The sequence below is a fragment of the Fundulus heteroclitus genome, chromosome 2, assembly GCF_011125445.2.
Source record: "Fundulus heteroclitus isolate FHET01 chromosome 2, MU-UCD_Fhet_4.1, whole genome shotgun sequence".
Classification (NCBI taxonomy): domain Eukaryota; kingdom Metazoa; phylum Chordata; class Actinopteri; order Cyprinodontiformes; family Fundulidae; genus Fundulus; species Fundulus heteroclitus.
The window spans coordinates 14,975,100-14,990,911 of record NC_046362.1 but is presented as its reverse complement, the minus strand read 5'-3'; the positions used below and the strand labels follow the sequence as shown (position 1 = coordinate 14,990,911).

General features: G+C 41.2%; 1 protein-coding gene across 2 annotated transcripts in view; it reads right to left on the bottom strand.

Moving 5' to 3' along the window:
• The window catches only part of syt7a (synaptotagmin VIIa), a 129,138-nt gene that overhangs the window by 100,241 nt on the left and 13,085 nt on the right, over positions 1-15,812 (bottom strand). The gene's annotated exons all lie outside the window — the stretch shown is intronic.

Here is a 15,812-nt window from a genome sequence, read left to right as displayed (position 1 = left end):
AGTCAAAGAGCGTCCAAGACCAAAGCTGGTCTTCTAAAGTCTTAAAACCACTCCAATTTCAATAGTTGCAGTTCATGCAAATGCAAATTAATTACCTTTAAACGGTTGCCTTGTTTGCATTGGTTGGTTATTTACACAGAATTTGATGATCAGTTATGCAGGAAATTGAGTTAGGAATTAGTGCACCCCAAGTATCTTCCTGTATGAAACATGAGGGCAGCATGAGAAGCACTTCAGGGTCAGGGTATCTCACAAAAAAAAGCAAGACAGTGTGATTATCAATAAAATAGAATTCAATTAAATTGCTATATTGTCGCTTTTTACACAGCCTCCCTTTCATTTCACAGAACTAGTTTGACTCAACTTGCTGTACAAGTTCCATTTTCAAAACCTGATAGATCCTTGACCCCTGCCCACTATTTCCCACTTAAACCATCCCTACTTTAAGGCAAAAAAAGAAAAAAAGCATTCAGGTTGCTCTAACTCAAGCTGGATAGTTTCACACTGAACAGAGATTATATAACACAGTTTGAAATCTATTTTACTCCAAGAAAACAAAAAGGGGATTCTTAGTTATCCCAAATATATGGTTAAAACCTCATCTTGTGTTGTTCTCCTGAACTGTTTTTTGTATCGTCTCGTTTCATGAGCTTGATGTGTCTTTACACCCTTGGACATTATCTTCCTGTATGGACATTATCTTCCAATCACGTAAGCCTAACCTTGATGTGTGTGTGTGGGGGGTGGGGGGGTGGGGGGGGGCCAGGAAGGCTTGTATTTGACACATTGTCACCAATTCAACAATAAGTTTGTTGATTCCTAATGTTAAATACCCTGTTTTCTCAAATTTATTTAAGGTCAATCCATGGAGGTTTTGATACACAGAATTGCTTTTCACTAAAAGCAAATCCTGCTTTTTCTCCCCAAATTAGTATTGATCAGGGAACGTATAATGCATTGCACTGTAAAGCAGATTCAACACCTCTTATATCAGTAAACCATACACATACAGTATCACGTCTTATCCTAGAAACATATAGGGCTCATTGTAAGGATATTAACTGCACAGACACGTTCTCCAAAACGAGATTTTCTTTCATTAAATCAGTTTGACCATTCTTCCTAATTCTGATACGGGTGTGGCTAAATGGTTAGCAGCTTCTTTGCAACAGAAAAGCCAGTGCAAACAAGTTTTTAAAAAGGATAATACAATAGAAATGGTCAACAGGATAGAGCCATCATTAACAGATATGATGTTTTTGAGAAAGGAGATGTTTTTAGACGATAGAAGTTTGATTTGATCTAGACCGCTCTAAGACTAGCGGTTAGCTTCAGACGACTAACCTTGATTTACACTAAATGAAAATATATCGTAACAGAGGCTGGCCGACCACCCCCAACCACCCCCAGGGGTCACAAAGCACATGGAGGCAGCAAAAAGGTGCCTATATTTTATAAGTGTTTAGTGTGAGTAATTTTAGGTGCAGTAATGGCCTGGTGATATGCGGGCTTTTAAAAAAAAAAACCTGCTTTCACTTTTGTAACAACCTTGCAGACGTTTTTTCCCCTATGGAATTACTTAGATGTATTTTAGTACTTCACTCCCATCAAAAAGCCAACAACATGAAAAGAAACAGCAAAGTAATTAAGACAAAGTAATTATGCATAATTTATTTTTTCCTCTCAAATCTACGCTATCACTCACCGCTGATATTAATAAACAGCCACAACATATTGAATTCATTTTACGCCACAGTGATCACACCGTGAAACACGAAACAACTGGAAAGTAGAGGAGAGAGGGTGGAGCTTTACAACCTAAGATTAATCCTAACAAACAAACAATACCACCAGGAAGGAAATGGCACCCCAGGCGGGACTCACAATACAGTGGGCAAACGGGAAAGCATTGCGACATATACTGTACCGTATAGTAGCTTCAGGCAGTCCGGTCTCTCGTTCTGACTGCATAATTGTGTGCTTCAATTTGGCGGAGGCGAGCCGACCAGAATCATTTCTAAATGCCTCAGTCTGACCCTTTGTGTTTGTGTCAATGCGAGCCGTGCAAAAGCATTCTGCCTGCGATCCTGTGAGTGCACGGAAAACACGCGACGAGACTGGAAAGTCAAGATTTCACTGTTTACTTGTGCAAATGCCCATCTGAAGGGTATTTGAGCATGTGCCAACTCTCAGGGCAAATAGACTCCAAGAGCGAGTGGCCAAATATTGAAATATCACCCAATGTCAAGGCTTCCAGAGTATATAATTCGTTGCTTTTTTTTTTTTTTTTTCATGACTCATTACGAGTATCAGTCACTCCTCCCCAGCCCTGAGAGCCACAATCATTGGGAACGGTTTCAGGGCGGTTGGCGCTAATCAATGGATGTTGTGTAAATGAAGCATGATCCATTGGTGTAAACAAAGTGGGACTGGCGATAGCATAAGAGTGCATGTCACACAAAAGCCATGTTTCTGCTCAATAGGCCGGGCCAATCAGAATCGTTTTGCTTGGTCGAGTCAGCCCAATCTGCTGTGTCTCGACTCCACCGAGTCCGAAGCTGGGCTCCGCCGGCTCACACCCGTTCATGCACAATTGCTTGAGTCCAATTCAGCGTGCTCCTCCAGCTGCACAAATTAAGGCCGCTGCCAAGGCAAACAGAACGATGACCACAACGGGCTCCACAACTGGTGGAGGCAATGAGATAAAGCCACAAAAAGCAGCTAGTGCAGGTAATTTTGGAAAAGGAAGGAGACGGGTTTGTGTCAGGCGCACTCAGTCAGAACCGAATATGCAGCTGATAAACCCAAAGCCACATAAGTCCTGTGAATCTGACCACACAATTAGGATCAAGCCTAAATCTATTTTTGTGTTAAAAAAACATTGTGCGTTTATTTTGTCTCTGTTAGGTTTTTCTCATGTCATTTCTCCTTCTTCTCCTCAGTCACTTCGCCGCACTCCTTCCATCATATTCTCAGCGGGAACTCAAAATTGTTACAATGGGGACCTCTGATCCATCAACGGCGGATTCTCTGAGCAATTCATTAAGAGACGCTGCCTTGTTTTCTCTGACAGAAGCACATTACCAGAAGAAAACTTGCAATAAGCCGGAGTCATTAGAGAGTGGAAGAAAGACTCCACGGCTATCTTTTACAAAGACGAATGACAGCAGCGCTTCTTGTAATGGCAGTAAAGTGAAGATTTCAAGTAAGCGTGGAAACGCTGGTAAAATGTCAAAAAGAAAATCTGCCAATGTGTGGTATATGACATATATAGATGTAATTCCTGATTTAATAATAACGTATTCAAGGCAAATAGGCTCTGCAGCAGAAGAAAATGTTTAGGAAATAAATATTTTTATTTAAATATTCTCTCGCAAGAAGGTCAACCTCCACCCCGGTCTCAAGTGTTTCACAGACTTGTTTTCTTCCACTATTGCCGTATATTTTATCAGTCTTTCCATTAAGTCTGACCTGCTTTCTTTTTCCCTGCTGCAGAAAACATCCCCACAGCATGGTGCAACGACCAACCTTGTCTTACCGTGTGGACAGTATGTTTAGGTTTGATTTGCAGTGTTAAGCCGTCCACCGCACACATTGTTTTGCATGCAGTCCAGAAAGTTCACTTTCGGTCTTATCTGACCTTTTTTATAACAGCTTTTCTGTGGCCACTTGAGACAAAGTTTAAACTGGACCTCTTACGGCTTTCTTCAAACCAATGCTTTCTGTTGTCACCCTTCCATAAAGGCCACATATGGAGTGCATGACTAATTGTTGTCCTGAGCCCAGAGTCTCCAAACTGAGCTGTTGATCACCTCCTTCAGTTACTGTGGGACGCGTGGCTGCTTCTTCATTCATTCATTTTCTCTTTGCCTGGCCTTTCAGAGTATAGCTATGCCCAAAATTCAGATTAGATTTGGGTTTAAAGTAATCTTTTAATTTGACCAACATGTCTCTTTCGGCTGGAAGTAATATCTATGTTTTGGATTGGCCCAGGAGGACTCCTGATGAATTTGATAAAGAAGCTGTGGAGGGAGCTAAAGGGTGACGGTAAGGAGGCCTTTCAAGATAAAAGATTTATGCTGCGTTAAAATGAAGCACGTTTTGAGCACCAATAAGGGTGCTGATCCAATAACTTGGATGCTTGTGCACATAAAGGTCAGGCGTGCTGTCTAGAGCCTCAACACTCTGACGGCGCGCCGTGTGGACAGATGCGTCTGGGAGAAGTTACCCTCTTCTTTTCCTCTGGTGGATGAAATCGAGAGAGTGGCTTGTTTTTTTTTTTATTGAATAAAGCTAGAGAACGTCATTGTCGCATGCCTCTGCGCCGTGTCTGGATTCACAGCATAATTCAGAGGCGTTCTGAGTTTGATGACTTTCACCACCTACTGCAGGAGCTACGCGCTGTTGAGCGTCGCTTTCAGCGACCCGCATCGTTGTCCGCATCTCCCACCAGGACACCAACTACAGGCGCCTCACATTTCAGCCCAAGAGCGTCTGTCCATCTGTCTCAGGTTAGAGGGCATCATTCAGGAGGCTTGATGTTAACATTTATCAGTGGTAAGAAGTCAAAGTAGTTTTTCCCATCAGAAAATGCCTCCACTACATCACATAAGGGAGTCTCACTGATTGGGTGACGCGCTATGTCCAGCTGCAAAAGTTCAGATACTCCAAATCTTGCGTCAGCCGCTCTAGAGGCGCTTAACCTACGTCAAGCCAAACACACAGTACGAAATATACGGAAGGCTTCAAAACGCGCAGCGCAAGACGACGTGGCAAAGCCCCTTGAGGCGCCTCCATCGTAGACTTTGCATGTAAACCAGACGCCCATGATGCTCAGAATGCATTCAGTCTGAACGCAGCATTAGAGCTCCTCTCCTGGTCTTGACCAGAAATCTCCAAATGACCTGTGGAAACAGGCAAAATGTTGGCAAGGAACATTTTATTTTAACATGGATTGCTTCAGTGCCAATTAAATATACAATGCGTGAATTCCAGTGATTATTGAGAAGGATGTAAATATGTGTGATGTAAAAAAAAGGTTTTTACAGATTTCACACGTTCACTTTTGGGAGATCCTATCAGACACATTTCCTGGTTGAACAAACATCCTGATTTCGGCGAAAACAAGCCCCACAGAGACAAACATGACTCCAGCGACTCCTATTCACGACAGACCCCGGCGCTACAGAACAATACCGCTCCGCCTCATCATCTCCAACATGTGTGTCATTTCTGCTCAGTATTGATGCACATCCACAAGCTGCTAATGGGGGAGAGTAAAGCAAGGGCACGCAGTGTGCTAGCTGCCATCTCTGACACTTTAACCTCACACAGTCAGAAGCGACCCCATTGGCTCGACCACAGGCATGACACTCCAGGACGGCTGTTCAGTTGTTAATTAATACACTATTGAAGGGAGGGGGATTCTTGACATGGTTTTAGGTATGTGTTTAGAGGTTGATTTAAATATTTTATTTGGCATTTGTCATGTTATCATTGTTTTTTTTTTCTTGTTTGGATTCATGTTATTTCCCATTCATATCTGTTTTTTTGTCCTTCCACGTCTTTTAAGATCATCACTGGGATTTCAGATTTTGCATCCCTGAATTGCACTACTTTTCGTTTTTACAGGTAACCTTATGTTCTTCACCTTCCAAAAGCCCCCCAGTTGCTGGCATTAACTTCCTCCCTTTCAAATTGTTGTGACTAAACTCACCTGAGAAAGCCAAACGAAAGAAAAAGAAAAATTGTCTGTTCCCCCGCTGATCACCACTGAAGAGGGATATAAGGAAATGAAATGCGGGAGGGGAAAAAACGACGGAGAAAAGCTCACTCAGCCAAGTCGAGGAGATGGCACTCATATAGCCCAATCTGTCAGTCTGAGTACCTTGCCAAATACCGGGTGCCTCACATAGAATCACACTATTTTCTTTTTTTTTTTCTTTTTTTGTGCTAAATACCAAGAGACTGCTGCTACACACAAACACAGAAACGACTGCTCTAACAACTAGCATTCAAAACAAGTCAAAGAACATGGTGTCCCAAAGCAAACATGTTACTCTGAATGTATCAACACTCGTTACTTAAATGTATGATTAAAAATGTCACTGTTTCGAAGCCATATTAATAACAGTTCTGAATACAACAGACAATAAAGGGATGACAAGATCATCCCCATGCATGATAGCATATGTCCCTTATGTTTAATAGTTATTTATTTAACTCAAAAAGTGCATTAAAAATTGGTTGGTGCATTTGCAAGGTTAAAATGGCTCACCTGCACCACAGACACAGGCCTAAAGTCACACAGGCATTCTGACTGATACTTTTTTGCAGGTCCCACAATCATCTCTCAACTGTACTCCTTTTCAGTTTACTTCATCCATCTTATTCAAATATTTCCTATTTAGATAGCATCATTTGTATTATTTGAGAAGCAAATAAGCGTCTTCCTTTGGAATGTCGTTTTCATTAAATGGCCATTTGGGATATTGTTCACAGCCAAACAGGCATTGGGGCAATATCCAAAGGCTCTCACTAACTGTGGCGATTCCAGGGAGCTAATTAGGTGTGCTAACAAACCAGAATGTCATTCTCCGCTCCAAAAGCAAAAAAGGGTCCAATGGAACAAGGGTAGTGGTTCAGTTTTCGAGTGGACTTGAGCAGCAGTGGGAGGTATGCGGGCACACTTACTAAAAACCTGTTTTGTTTTTATAACATTTATATATTTTCTTAGAATGATATAAATCAAACTATTGCACTGAAAAACTTTTTATTATGATTATGCTGTTGTATACATTTCTGAACATGTGCAAGTCATTTGCTAATTTGGTTTAATTACAAATATTGGAAGCAGCGATAAGTAAAGAGCTGCTTGGAGTTTAAAAGAAAACAACTTTTTTTTTGGTGAGCTGAGCCAAATGATCCGGCTCATTCAAAACAGAGAACTCTCCTCACTGCTGATTCCAAACGCAAGTTTTTGGCTCAAGTCCTGATATTAAAATGCAAATCTCTGAGGGAGATTTTACATAAATGCAGCGATATGGTGCTGTGGTTTTTCCCACTCACTGGCACTTAATGTTGAAGACGTTTTACGTAATTCTTTAATTAGAACCCATAAAGCTCTTGTTTGTACTAAGGATAGCAGTGCTTTTTATGGCAGGTGGGTGGTATGGTGGCCATCCAAAAGACATACAGTTCACATAAAGTAGGAGTCTTTTCCACCCCAGAGAACAGTATGGTTCAAGTTGCTCTTTCTAGCTTCACTTTCCACCATAAGCAGTGTATTTTTGATCACCTGTTTATTTTTGCCGCCTGTGTGAAGCTGCTGGGACTTGAGACGCTCCACTCTTGATGGATTTAAACGGTAGTTATTTTCAGAACAAATAACAGCAGAGGAGTATGAAGTGGTGATTACGCTGGATGAGTTTGAGACAGGCTTTTAGTGCATAAAGGTTTGAATATCTTTAGCGTATAATCATGACGATTGAATGTCACAACGTTTCACTATCGTAAGCAGAGTAAAAGCTATATCTGTAATATGTAAAGCCTAAAATCATGTTCCTGAATTCATTGGTCATGCATATCATTTTAAGACCAGAAGCACAAATGACATGTATCTAAATAGCAGGACAGACTTTCAAGTGACCCATGAAAACAATGCGAATGTCCAGGTGGGTGCTGCAGCAGAGATGCTGTGATGGTATTCAGCATCAGCTTTCTGCTTTGCTTCCAATGCATAGTACAAGTCTGGACAACATTATCCTAGACTGAGGTCACACCCACAACAATTATTGGTTGGTATTTCCTATGATTATTCTTTACAATAGAATATAACATACCAAGTCTGATTCTAGGAATGCACTAATGAATTGGCTGGTGAGTAGAATTGGATCGGTTCTAACATGATTAGACCTGACCAGAGACTGGATGACTGGAAACTCAAAAATCTAACCTTTTCCTGGAAAGTGAATGCACCCTAACTAAGAGCTACCAGGTCATCCTGACAACAGTTTGAGGTGTCAGCGCCATTACTGAATGAAGAGGTTATCACAACAGGGGTTTTTATTCCATTTAAAACTAATTTTACCCCCTTGGTGCAGTTCGACTGTGTTGATGTAAACACAGCACACAAAAATTGTTTGGAGGATCTTATCTCAGTCCAGATTTAAATACTAGGTGTTTTCTCTAAGCTTGAGCCAAATGCTTTCCTGTAGCCAGCTATATGTTGCATTGTGCAATTTTATGAGTAATAAAACTGATAATCAAAGGCATCTTTTTCATCAAGCATTAAGACATATTTAACTTTCAAGACTTTGTCTCAGAATCCATTTGGAATTCCTTTCAGACCATTTTAGTTGATATAGTACCCAGAAAAATACCAATATTGTGATTAAATTTAAAGTTTAATCTTTAATAATTTAAAGTTTTCAATTAGCTCGAAACACAGCGTTTTATTCCTGCATTTATATTCTGCACTCCGGTCACAGACATATCTGACCAGTAAACAGACCATATGAGCTGACGATTTGTCATAACAGGTTTTGGTGTGATTAGAGTTTTCTCTGAGTTAAAAAAAAACAAAAACAAATCACCAGAAAAGGTTACAAGTTAACAAACTCATCCAACTGAATTGGACACAAGGTTTGAAAATGTCCTAGTTAGCTGTTTGCACTACCAAAGAAATGCATGAGGTCACTTAAAAGGAAAATATATCAAGACATTCAGACCGGTTCATTGAGGCTGCATGAAGGCAAGAGAGCGCAAGACTTTCACAATATATCAATAAGGCAAACAACACCTCTATTTGATCTTTTTGAGCTTGTTCTCTGTTGTGGAACATGCCACCTGGCCAGATCACTGTTACAGAATCCACTATTATTTCATGTGTGTATCAGAGGATGAGCAACCATCTGCAAAATAAAATCTAAGCTGCAGCAGAAACAAGACCCTGCCACATTGGCCCAAAACATACCAATAAATCCACCTGAATGAGAATTAAGAAATTAAATATCCTGTAATGGAGTTAAAGGGCCGCTTTTGATCTTATCGAATGTGAGATGAAATGGGCTGAACAAGCCAGAAACCCATAAAACTTTTCACAACTCAAAGTAAAAAGTGTCTTTCCTCAGACCGATAGAGTCTAGAATATGTCTTCAAGAGGCATCTCACTGAGGTTATTTCATCTAAAGTGGGTAAACTAGCTATTAGGAGGGTAGGGTGTCCTAATTTTCTTTTCGGTTGGAATATACATTTTTGTTTAGATCTTTTATGCAGTAAATAAAACTAAGTAAATTTTCAGAGCTGGCCTGTATTTAAATTACTTGCTTTTCCAAAGATAAATGATGCAAAAATTAGACACAGATGTGTAAACATGTCTTTAGAAAAAAACTGCATATTTATTGGACTGTCCTGATTTATTACTTTTTTCATGTGAATGTAAAATGTATCATCGGTACTTAAAATTTTAGAAAACTTTCTTGTGTAAGCGCACTTATAGGCCTTCTGCCCCCTCTCTGTCTCTCCTCACTGGCATCCATGACAATGTCTATCCTGGATACATAAAATTAAGGTCTGTGGCCTGAACCAATTATTTCTAGAGCTGCCACTATACATCTGTAAGAAATCACAGTGTGAATAAGATTAATTACGCAGGGAAATTGTAATGATGTCTGTCAACAGGATCGTCTGAAGAAGATTTGCTGGGAATCATAAACCAGAAGTGATTGTATGACCACTGGTGGTTTAATGCAAGGATTAGCGATGATTGCATTTTAGTATGAAATCCTGGAAGAAAGGAAAAATGCTCCAAAATCTAGACAGCATGAATATTGTGTTTAAACTTGTTTTAATCAAAAGCAGAAAGAGCTGGACGTGTTCTCTGAGGTCCTGCGTAGGGTGACTTCTTGGTCTCCTACAAACAGATGGATCATATGCTCTCATGACTTCATACTTAATGCTTTGGGGAGATAAGTCACAGAGCACCAGAGTAACCTAAGATGTTGCACATTACTTCATTGGTTCTCCAAAACACTATGGCAACTGCTCACAAGCATAATCTCTCTTGGGTCTGAACTATGAACAGGGCTGATATGTTTGAACATACAGCAAGGAATGCATTTCTAAGTGGCATTGTGCAAGAGTAAATGAATGAAAAGTATTCCTAAAATGACAAACACCACGAAATCCATTACACAAAGCTCAGCGTTTCTTCAGCACTAAAAAGAAAGAATAGCAAGTTTTCAGGTATGCGATGAAAAGTGTCCTCTTCTTTCCCTTTCGCTTTTAGGGCACAGAAGAACAGAACAGAGCTACAGCGATTCATTTTCAAAACGCACTCACTTTATTGTGGCCCCTACTGACAGCTGCACCCTTCAATGAGACAGTGGAGGTCACCAAAGGCAACGAGAAGAATAGAGAGTAGAGCGGAAAAACACTGTTAGGAGTAGACGTGTAAACACAGTCACTGGGCATGCACGCGCATCCTTTAGACAGGATAATGTACGACCACTACTGCTTATTTCCGTCAAACACCACAAGAGTTACAAATTAAACAACTTCCCCCTGCTTTTGAGGAGCACTTTGTGACGTTCTCAGACAGACGGCTCTTGGAGGGCACAAGGGACCATATATTGACAAATTCACGCCATTATGAACCTTGTGTGATGACTTCTCAGACTCTTCGTCCTTTGACAATGAGCTGTTGAGTGACAAGCAATCCAAAGTGGTAAACAAAGACGTCTCCAGCAGCGGAGCCACTGACGCTGTTCTCAGTGGACCAAAATCTGGTTGATAAGCAAAGTGCTAATGTGGAGAGAATTGTTTATGGGCCTTTTAAACAATATGGTGTGAAATTTCTATGAACCAATTATATTCCCTTTTAAACCTGGCAGCCATATGGTGGACCAAACTCAACCAGAGCCAGTTCTTTATGAGTCTCAGTCAAGACCTTCAGCTGTTTGTGGAAGCAGAAAGCCTGTCACTCCCTGCTTTGGTTAGATTTCAACAGGAATTCCAATAGGGCAGCTCAAGCATATCCAGTCCAACCTTTTGGCTCTGTCAGCACCTAGAACTTTGGGCTGGCAATATCATAACTCTCTCTCTCTCTCTCTCTCTCTGCAATATTCACCAGCAATTACTAAACCTTCTCCAAATCTTGGAATAAACCAGAAAACTTTGGGGAGGGTAATAAGATGGACTGTTCAATTAGTCTCTCGTCTGAAACTCAGGTACCCTTCCCATCCATCCATCCATCCATCCATCCATCCATCCATCCATTTTCTGACCTGCTTAATCCCTCATGGGGTCGCGGGGGAGGTACCCTTCCCTTCCTACGAAAGTTTCATTATGCTAGCGGCTGACTTTCAAACTTATACTTTGAATCAAGTAGCCTCCAGCCAGACATCTCTGAGCTATAGATATGACTTGGCTCCAAGGGTTAGACCCAAAAGCCCCTGAACCACCTAGAGCTTTGCCGCTTTGTAAAAGTTTTGTTGTTCAGTCCAAGAATAGCTACCACTGATGAAGGATCCTGAAATCTAAAACCACCTACACGCCATACTACCAAGTGCGTAAGGATAACTATGGTAAGAGTATGAACCTCTCGTGAGGAGCTGTACAGAGACCCTTCCTTTCTTGGAAAATCTGAATACCAAGAATGGCCTGAGTCTGAGGATCTTTTTTTTTTTTTTAATTAGGGGGGAAAAGAAAGAATAGGAGATTTTCAGCTTGGGAATACCAGAAAATCCATTACACATTACTCTGTTTCTTCAGGACTAAAAGAAAGAATGCCAAGTTTTCAGGACTACAATGAAAAGTGTCATCCTCTTTCCCTTTTGCTCTTAGGGTACCAAAGACTAGGACATACAGTCAGAGCTACAGCGATTAATTCTCAAAACACATTCACTAACGAGGCACCTACTGACAGTGGCACCTGCAACGAGACAGTGGAGGACAATAAAGGCAACGAGAAGGATAGAGAGCAGAATGAAAAGGACCAGACGTCTAAGCACGGTCACTGGGCATCCAAGCACATCCTTTAACCATGACCAGGACAAATGCACCACCGCTACCTCCTATTCCAGTCAAACACGAGATTTACAAATGAAACTGCACCTATTAGGAGACAGCTTGATATAAAAGTAAAGCACTTATTGGCAACCCTGGAAAAAATAAAATTATATATATATATATAAGTTTGATGAGCATAGGTATTTAGCACCCTTTCATTAGTTTAATTAGCAATTAGAGTCTGTAATTGTGTGTAAATCTGGCTAATTCAAACTCAGTACAATGATATAATGTTAGAGCTCATTAGTGAACAAACCACCTCATACAGAACAATAAACACAGCAGACAGGTCATGACAAGCATAAAGCTGTGGAGAAGTTTAAAGCAGAGTTAGGTTATAAAACAATATCCACAGCTTTGAACATAACAGGGAGCTCTGTTCATTCCATCGCGTGCTCATGGAGGGTCTATAGCACATCTGCAAAACTACCAAAACATGGTCGTCTGCCTAAACCTACAGGTGTTGTAAGGAGAGCGCTCTTCAGAGAAGCAGCCGACAGTCTCTCAGTAACTCTGGAGGAACTGCACAGATCCACAACTCAAGTACAGACATCTCTTGACATTGCAACTATTAGCTTTCATGAAAAGTGGGAGGTTGAAAACTATGGTTGAGAGAAAGTCATGTGAAGCTATGTGGAGGACAAAGCAAAAAAAAAAAAGGTGCTCCGGTTAGATGAGACCAAAACGAAACATATTGGTTTACAAAATGTTCGCAATATGTGTGTGGAAGAAAACTAATACTGCACATCTCTCCGCAGACACTAACTCCGGTAAACATGGTGGGGGCAGTATCATGCTGTGGATATGGTGTTTCTTCAGCAAGTGCAAGGAAGCTGGTCAGAGCTGAAGTGTAGATGGACAAAACTAAATACAGTGCAACACTGGAAGAGAAGCTGTTAAAGGCAAGCAAACACTTGTGACAGGGCCACAGGTTTACTTTCCAGCAGGACGATCCCAAACATGCGACAAAAGCTAATATGAAGTGGATTAGATTAATGTTTTTAATTAATGTTTTTAAACGGCCCTGAAAATCCAATGAAGAATCTGAGACAAGGCTTAAAATGGTTCTTGACAGATCCTCTGAATGTCATGATGTTTGAGTTAATTAGTTAATCTCACTTAGATGTGCTGAGCATTTTTACATTGATTCCCCGTTGTATTTAAGCTCCGGGTTTTTGTTCCTCCTGTGTGGCGTCGTCGGTCTTCGATCCCTTTTCCTACGTTGTTTATTTCTTGAGTTGGCTCCATTAAATACTATTATTTCCACAATGCGCCTGCCGCTGTATTGGTGCCGCTTTGGTCCTTCAACCCAAACCATAACAGAACGACGCCACACCGGAGGAACGAAAACCCGGAACAACGGGGAATCAACGGAAAAATGCTCAACACAGGTGAGTGAGATTAACTAATTAACTCAAACATCATGACACTGAATGCAATCTGACTGAGCTTCCATAGGAAAATGGCCAAAATATTTAGTCTTTAGATGTGCCAAGTTGGTTCTATTAACTGTAGCAAAAGATGGCTTGAATAAATATGAGTACGACACACATATTTTTATTTCTAAGATGTCCCATTTTTCTTTCCACTTCACAATTAGGCATCACTTGCTATTGGTCTGTCACATAAAATCTCCCTGAAACACATTGAAGACTGGGGGTTGTATTGTGACAAAATGTAAAAAGAGTTTTCTAACAATGAGTTTTATGATTTTCTCACCTGGAGTATCATCCGCTTCACGGCATGTGGTGGCCAGAGAAATCTGGGCTCTCATGAAGCCTAATTTGTCACAGTCCAAAGTGTTTTTTAAAGGGGTCATTACAACAAATTTCACTTTTCTGTGGCTTTGGGGGTATAATATGACTGCTCCACTTCAGAAGAGCATGGCTGCTAAAAAGTGGAGCTAGTATGTCTGAGGGTGCTCAAAAATTGATAAAAGTTTCCACTAACTCCCGAAGGATGAGAGAATCAAAATGGCTTAAGTTCATTTGTGGGGAAGTACCACACAATTATAACCCCGGTTTGAACCTCGGTGAAGTTAGTTTTAGGTTGGATATTCGTGCTCCGCGTCTTTATCGGCGTCTGCCTCCGGTTCGAGCCGGAACAGGGAGGCTGATCTGGGTCTGCTGCTCTCCGTCTGCTCGCTCGCCACCGGACTCTAATATCCAGTATCCAACCTAAAACACATACTGTGTTATGTCCATATATTCAGTGCACTTTTTACTAAAGTGAAAAAAACTTCTGTACCAACATTGCGGGTGGCGACCACAATGCTGTCATTTAATTGAATTAGTTTATTTCATTTCTAAATGCTGTCTCATCTGATAAACGTATGAGCACTGTCTGAAGCAGCTGGGCAGAGAGGGGTGGGGTTGGAGCCAATCACAGTGAAGTCAGGTAGGTACAGTACCCAACCCTTTTACTGAGGAGGGATGTCTGGCCTGCCAAAGCAACCCCCTGCAGCACTTTGAATCGTCTTGTTACTGAAAAGTGCTTTATAAATGAACTTGCCTTGCCTTACAAAAAGTTGACATCATATTTTTTACATTTACAGTAATACTAACAACATGACATAGTTTAAACAGTGATGTCATGGCACCGTTACTTTTCATGTATTGCTCTGAATGCAGATAACAGAGCGTCCGCAGGTTTTCCCTTTTTAGCCATTTCCTGACTTATGAACTCAGCATCTCCATCCCGGACTGAACCAGACGGCCGTCACCAACCTGTCTCTCATTCCTGTACCGGCCTTCCATTTTAGCACTCATGCTTTCCAACACACACACACACACACACACACACACACACACACACACACACACGCACACACACACACACACACACACACACACACACAGGGCCTCCTATCCTCTGTGTGACCTTGACTTGCTAGCACTCCGGGGCTTGTTCTTTGCTTATACTGTCCGCCTGTCTCACTTGTTCTCTCCATCTTTTTCCCCCCTGTTCTCCCCCACTCTATTGTGCTCCTCTCTAGCTTTTGTTGTCTATCACTCATCGTGTGGCTGGCTAATGTTAACCGCCGTGATTCTTTTTCTCCTTCTCCTTGAGACTCAGAGGAGAAAGGGAACGGAAGATGGCAGAGAAAGGAGAAGTGAAGGACCTCCCCTTCCTCTTGAGTCAGCTGAGAGAGAATACTATAAAAATAACTCCAGCACCAAGACACGTCTCAACAAGTCTGCTGTACGGATGGTAGCTATTTTCTATTCTTCCACATTTTGATAGGTTACATAAACTTTTTTTTTTTACATATGAAAATCTGAAACCTGGATGTGTATTTACCCCTCTGAGTCAATGCTTTAAAGAACCTGAAGCTCCAGGCACAAGATTTATGAGGAATCTCTCAGTCAGCTTTACACAGACACAGAAGTTATTGCTCTTTCTTCTTTCTTTTTTTTCTTTTCTTTTCTTTTTTTTTTTTTTTTTTTTGCAAAACAAGCTAAATCAAACTGAATGGAGCGGATTTATGAACAAAGGTTTTTAAGTCTTGCCCTAAATTCTCAGTTGCATTGTCCCAGTGGTTCTCAAATTGTGGAGTACACCCCCTATGGGGGGCGTGAAGGCATGACAGGAGAGGGCATCCGAGAACGGCCTTGCCAGAAAACGTTTGAGAACCACTGCATTGACCTAAGCCATTCTGCTGCAGCTCTGGCTGTACAAGAGTCATTAATCTGCTGAAAGGTTGACCTCCACGGTGTCAGTCTTTGTCTTTGCAGTCTCTGTCT